The sequence below is a fragment of the Pseudopodoces humilis genome, chromosome 5 (genome assembly GCF_049639895.1).
Source record: "Pseudopodoces humilis isolate 2021_Gansu_Grassland_sample_001 chromosome 5, ASM4963989v1, whole genome shotgun sequence".
Taxonomy (NCBI): Eukaryota; Metazoa; Chordata; class Aves; order Passeriformes; family Paridae; genus Pseudopodoces; species Pseudopodoces humilis.
Genome location: NC_142204.1, coordinates 5,086,088 through 5,093,254, shown reverse-complemented (window position 1 = coordinate 5,093,254; position 7,167 = coordinate 5,086,088). Strand labels below are relative to the sequence as shown.

The window sequence follows — 7,167 nt, the reverse complement described above, 5'->3', positions numbered from 1 at the left end:
TGGTCTCAAAGTCGTGGTACCCAGCCAGGACAAGTTGATAGTTCTAATAGGTATACTAATGATTTTAGCCAGTCCTAAACCCACTGTTATTTTGTGCATTGTCTGGGAAAATCAAATTGGTGAACCTAAGCCACTACACTAAGTCAGTGTTTCTGCCCAGTTTCGAACTTAAACTGCTACAGATTCCTACATTCTTGTCTTAGGTTGCAATGCAAGATGTAACCAAAAGTATGTTAAAACCAGATGGGGTAGTGTTCTTTATCTCTTCCATGACTCATCCCTCATATCTTCAGTTAATGGGCCATCTGTTAAAACCAGGAAGGGCAGTGCTCTTTATCTCTCCCACCACCCATTCTCACTCCAGGGGATATCTTTTGTTAATGGGCCATTGAGTCTCACTGCAGGACTGATAAAATTCCATCATCCCATTGGAAGATGCTGCACCCAGGGGGAGGAGTCAAGCATTTCTACCTGGATATAATCTGAGCTTTGGAACAGCACAGCTGCCTTTTCCACTGGATTCCCAGAGGAAGACAGGACCCATCTACACCACTGGACCTTCAGAGGAGAACTACACCGTGCTACAGGATCACCTCTTCAACAGAACCACTCCAGGAGGACCAACACCCTGACCAACAGGGTGCCAGGTTGTATTCTGACTCTGTCAGTGGTTTTGTGCTGCTGCATTCTATTTTAATTTTCTAGAAAGGACTGTTATTCCTATTCTCATTAACTTAAAAATTATAAAATTCGGAGGGAAGGGGTTTACATTTTCCATTCCAAGGGAGGCTCCTGCCTTCCTTAGCAGACACCTGTCTTGCAAACCAAGACAGTTCTTAAGTACTTAACATTTTAAAGTAAAATAGGGTTGTAAGTAAATTACTATTTAGTACTTGGCCACTGGCATTTCTGCAGGGGGTGGGATCCGCACCGGCTTAGGAGCAGGATCAGGACAGGACCAGTGTCATGGGGAAATCCGATTTCCTCAGCCCCAAGGCGATTGCCAACCGCATTAAATCCAAGGGGCTGCAGAAGCTGCGCTGGTACTGCCAGATGTGCCAGAAGCAGTGCCGTGATGAGAATGGCTTCAAGTGCCACTGCATGTCTGAGTCCCACCAGAGGCAGTTGCTGCTGGCTTCTGAAAATCCTCAGCAATTCATAGATTACTTCTCTCAGGAGTTCCAAAATGATCTCCTAGAATTGCTCAGGAGGAGATTTGGAACAAAGAGAGTCCACAATAATATTTTATACAATGAATACATCAGCCACAGAGAACACATCCACATGAATGCTACAAGATGGGAGACACTGACTGATTTTACAAAATGGCTGGGGAGGGAAGGTCTTTGTAAGGTTGATGAGACTCCTAAAGGCTGGTACATTCAGTACATCGTCAGGGACCCAGAGACCATTTGCAGGCAGCAAGAACAAGATAGGAAGAAGAAACAGGACCTTGATGATGAAGAAAAAACTGCTAAATTCATTGAACAACAGGTTAGAAGAGGTTTGGAGGGGAAAGAACTGAAAATGCCAGTCTATACTGAACTGAACAGAGAAAACAAAGAAGAAAAAGTTACATTTCATTTAAACAAAGGAGCAAGTACTTCAGCAGCATCTTGTAAAACAAGTGTCCTTGGACAGAATGCACTGAAAGTGGTGGAGGGGGCAGTTAAAAGAAAAAAAACAGCTCATAGCTCTGGTCAGCCCAAAAAGAAAAAGAAGAAGTCTGCACTGGACGAGATCATGGAGCTTGAAGAGGAGAAGAAAAGAACATTTAGAAGAGACTACTGGTTACAGCCTGAAATCATTGTAAAAATTGTAACAGAAAAGCTTGGAGAGAAGTACCACAACAAGAAGGCAGTTGTTAAGGAAGTGATTGACAAATATACAGCAGTTGTGAAGGTAATTGGCTCTGGGTGCAAGCTGAAGCTTGATCAGACACATCTAGAAACTGTAATACCAGCACCAGGCAAGAAAGTGATGGTATTAAATGGTGGGTACAGGGGAAATGAAGGGATTTTGGAGTCTATTAGTGAGAAGAAGTTTTCAGTGACAATAACCATTGACTCAGGACCTTTTAGAGGGCTCAGAGTCGAAGATATCCCGTATGAAGATGTTTCCAAACTAGCCTGAGGTGCTAAATCATGCATCAGAGACGATTTTGGTTCTCAAAACCTTCTTTTTGACATCTTTCAGGCAGACACAAGACCTCAGTAGAGTAAATCCTAAATGAATCCTTTGCCATAGTGTTACATTTAAATTACAAATCAAGCTAAATGCTGTTAAGTTTAAGGTGCTGTTAAGTTTAAATGGTTAGAAGTGCTATACAGCCGTTAGGTCTTACTCCCTTTTATCCTCACCTCTTCTACCCTTTTGTCAACACCCTCCCCCTTCACATAAATAGTTTTCAGTTAATTTTGGTTTGCATTGATTGACTCTGGATTTTTGTTTCTTGGTTTTCCTTGGTGTGCCTTCACTATCTAATTAATAGTAGAGTGAACCTTGCAAATGATTAATATTCTAAATTGCAATATAGGTATTTGCTTTCACATTTATGTATTAGTTTTTACATGTTAGTACTGCTTACAACGATTTTAATATATTTTTATTTGTAACCCCTTTTAACTGTTTTAATACAGTATAATATGTCAGCTTTTGTGGCCAATACTCTGGCCATGTGTAGTTTTTATATATAGTAGTGTGGTAAATATGATATTTTAGACCTTAGCTTAATATTAAAATTGAAACTATGTACTGTTAAATACTTTTATTTGTGTAACTAACTCAAATAATGGTGTGAAATAGCTGTGTTGATTAAATGCATTTGTGGATTATCTTACCTGAATGGTAAAAGTGACATGAAGAGAAAAATTTACTACTCACTCTCCAGTTATCGGGAAGTGTCAAAAGTACAGAATGGAGCCTTGAGAAGAAATAAAATATATTGATTTAATCTACAGGATAGCATACAGACAAGCTAAAGATTAAAACCAAGCAAAAGAATTCCTAGAACATGTAAAACCACAGGAATGTTCAATTATGTAGAACCCTCATTAATATGCATTTAAGCCCTATCAGCAATTTTTGAAGTTTTTCAGGTGCAAGGGAATTTATGAAATAGCAAAACAGGAGGTACTCGGGTGTACAATATGCAGAAAAATAAATCAGACTAGGGCATGACAGGTGCCCCGGGAGCCTGACAGGTGGCATACAGACCGTTTGAAAGAATCCAAGTTGATTTTACCGAATTACCTAAAGTGGGGAGATATAAAAATCTATTGGTAATAGTAGATCAACTAACACGGTGGGTGGAGGCTTTTCCCAGTGCACGGGCAACAGCTCAAGTAGTCTCCAAGGTACTCGTAGAAGAAATAATGCTCAGATATGGTATAGTAGATTACATCGATTCGGACCAAGGCACACACTTTACCTCAAAAATTATTAAACAATTAGCAGAAGCATTAGGAATTAGGTGGGAATATTACACCCCTTGGCACCCTCAGAGCTCAGGGAGAGTAGAAAGAATGAATAAGACTTTAAAAAATCAACTATTGAAATTAATCTTAGAAACAAAAATGTCCTGGGTCAAATGCCTTCCTTTGGCTCTACTAAATATTAGGACAAAACCACACTCAGAGGTGGGGTTATCGCCCTTTGAGATGTTATATGGGATGCCCTACAGGCATGGGATGCCAGTCAATCACCCCAATATTGAAGATAACCAATTACAACCATATTTAATAACCATTAACCAAAATTTGCAGGAATTATGGAAAAGGGGACTGATAACTCAGAGCACTCCTTTAGGATTCTCAATACACCACATTCAACTCAGAGACAAGGTACTGGTCAAGACCTGGAAGGAGGTCCCACTAGCTCCTCACTGGGAAGGCCCGTTCCTCATTCTACTGACCACTGATACAGCTGTTTGCACTGCAGAAATCGTACACACGCATCACGAGTGAAGAAAATCGAACCAGAGAAGGAATCTGAGTGGAGAATAACCTCCCCTCCTGGAGACCTGAAGATAAAATTACAGTAACACGAATGTCCGCGGAACACACGGTAAGTTGTTCAAAACCCGAATGCCCTTGTTATCCATTTATACATTTTAACTATTGTAACGAGATTTGGGTGGTGCATTGCAAAAGAGGGAACAGACCAAAAGGGTTGTGCAGTAAGTGTCTAGAAGTGGAGCAAAGCTTGACCAGCTCCATCTTAGTACTTGCTACAAATCTAGGCTTACTAGAGTTAGATTCTCCATTGTGGTATCGTTTATACAAAAAGGGGATAAGGGGAAAATTGGATTCACAAGCGCAAGTTTTAGCAATCGAGTGCTGGAAAGAAAGCAATATTCCCTGTTCTGCTGAAACCGTAAAACTATCTAGGTGGGGTGCCTTTAAGAGATGGTATGTGGCTCGGTTGGGTCATGATATCCTGGGAAGGTATTCCTGCTGCCAGGAAGATGGCTTGCCCCTCCACTGGCTGCAGCCTGGTGGGCAAAGGATAGGCAGAGGAACATACCTGTGGGTGATCCTGACAACCCTGAGCCTGGCCATGTACTCGATGGGTGACCTGCATTCAGAGAAGCTGCAAAGCACTGAAAAGCAGGCCTCCATGCATAAGTGTAAATGGTGCTTTGAAACAATCTTAAAGGAACAGAGGGAGACAGCAGGAAGCATACACCAAACCTCGAATAACTGTCTGGAAAACACAAAAAGCAGGGATTGCAGATATAATGGCACTTGGTTTAAAAATGTGAATGGGAAGGAAAGACAATTTGTCATAACCCTGTTGCGAGATCTAAGAATGACTGGTCAAGTTTCTCTCTGAGGGAAAAAATAAAAATCCATCCGAGACATAAACAAGATCTTAAGCAGATAGTGGACATCCCGATTTGCTGGCATTGCAATCACACCATCTGGGTTGGAGGTAGGAAAGATTCCATTTTTATGTCTTACTTCCAAGTTAATGAATTATGTTATAATAAGAGTAAGCTAGAAATGTGCATGATGAACGGGAAGACCTGCTGGGTGGGGAAGAACTTAAAATTCAGTAAATTAACATTCAGTAGTGATCCTGTCATGTTAGATCTCTTGAAGGAGAATGATGAAAGAGTATGTTTAAAATTTGTAGAGACCTTTTTTTTTCAAGAGATAAGGAAGGTATGGAACCAGAAAAGAAAATGCTACAGGTAGCAATGGACCTAAAAAGATGGGAAGCAGAGGCTAGAAAGAAAAGATTAGAACAAGAAAGGCTAGGAACCCTGAGTGAGCAATATGAACAATTAGAAAAACAATATAATGCATGGGGCTTACCATTATCAAATAAAAATTTATTTGTAGATTTCATGCAAGAGATTGCCACAGAACTTGAACTCACAAACTGCTGGATATGTGGTGGGTTAAAACTGGCAGAAAAAGTGGCCATGGAAAGGTGAAGGATTTGCTCCAGTGCAGCTCCTAACATGGGATGACATGCAAACCTCAAAAATTATTCCAAGAGGCTTTTTTATTGCTAAAAACTCTGAGTTGCTTATGGCCCTCGGTCTCTCCCAATCAAGGTTGGGGAAGATCGCCTGGGCCCTGGCATCCAGAGTACTGATTTCATCTGTTGATATAATTCATATGTTCGCTAGTAAAGTGCGAGTGATCTCTTATTCTGATTAAATGAGCCTCTTCCCTGCGTGGTGGTGGATAGTAAGAATCGGTTTTGGGTGGGAGGGTTTCATCTGTTCTATCGTGTCTTTGCCCTATTTTGGGCCTAAATTCTGATCTGGTCAGGTGGATGGGCCACCTTTACTTAACCCGGAAAAGAAACATACAGTTTGTATGTTTATTATGTAGCCAAATGCGTCGTCATCTAATTAGTGATGTGCATGAATGGATGAATGAGATTCCCACTGTCCCTACCTACTATCCAGTGAAACCACAGCCAAGGGAAGGGGCTTGGTGGAATCAGCGGGGAAAGAAGACCCTGTTGAGCTTGACTCTAGTCTGGCGCTGTGAAGAGACATGAGAGGTGTAGAATAAGTGGGAATAAGAATAAGAATCTGAGAGGTGGGTTTTGGATGAAAGCATCATTGGAACTCTCTGTATTAGCAGAGAAGGAAAAGAATACACTCAAGCGGTAGGGTATACTATACATGTATATCTACCCTAACAATAAATTCAGAAAATAAAACCAAGGTGTGGCAGCCAGAAAAACCCCTGCAGGCTATTGGACCCACGAGAAAAGTACGAGCTGTGAATAGTTTGATTTGGTGGGATTAAGTTGGAATAAAAGCACTGGAGCGAATCCTTACCAATCCCTAGACAATTTAAAGGATTTTTGGGACAAGGCAGAAAACATTTATATGAAATGGAATGCCCCTAATTGAATATATTGGATTTGTGGTAAGAAGGCTTATAGTGAACTACCCAACAGATGGAAAGGTTCTGGCACCTTAGGACTAATCACACCCTCCTTTTTTACACTGCCTAGGACTGAGAGCAATCCTATATGAGATTGAGAGCCCCCCTATATGAAACCTTAAACAGAGAGAAAAGAGAAATTAAGAAAACACTCCCAGTTGTGGGAGGGAGCCAAAAATGGTCAGAAGAACATTGGCTGGCAGAAAGAATTATAGGGTACTACGGTCCTGCCACCTGGGCCCAGGATGGAAGTTGGGGATACTGTACCCTGATTTACCTCCTAAATAGGTTTATAAGATTACAAGCGGTGGTAGAAATAGTGTCTAACCACACTTCAGATGCTCTCAAGTTACTGGCAAGGCAACATTCCCAAATGCAGGCATTTACCAAAATCAAATAGCATTAGACTACTTGCTCACAGAAGAAGGGGGAGTTTGTGAGAAATTCAATGAATCAGAATGCTGCATTGAGATTGACGATTACGGGAACACAATAAAGAATCTGGCAGCCAAAATTAAGAAGGTAGCACACGTCCCAGTCCAAAAATGGAATTCCATACTACAGGCATCTTGGTGGGACCATTTGTTTGATGGTGCATGGTGGAAGAAAATAATGTTTTTCATGGCTTGCTCTGTTGCAGGTTAGAGGGATGACAGGTTTGACTTTACAAACAAGCTGTGGGTCTGCTGATAAGATGCAGCTATCACTGAGAGATAACAGAAACAATAGGGTAGATTCCACTGAAAGATGAAAG

The 7,167-nt window shown here is 41.1% G+C and overlaps 1 pseudogene; it reads left to right on the top strand.

Annotated features, from left to right (window-relative positions):
* Positions 1 to 966: 966 nt before the first annotated feature.
* Positions 967 to 2,133, top strand: LOC102109487 (DNA/RNA-binding protein KIN17 pseudogene; annotated as a pseudogene).
* Positions 2,134 to 7,167: the final 5,034 nt, after the last annotated feature.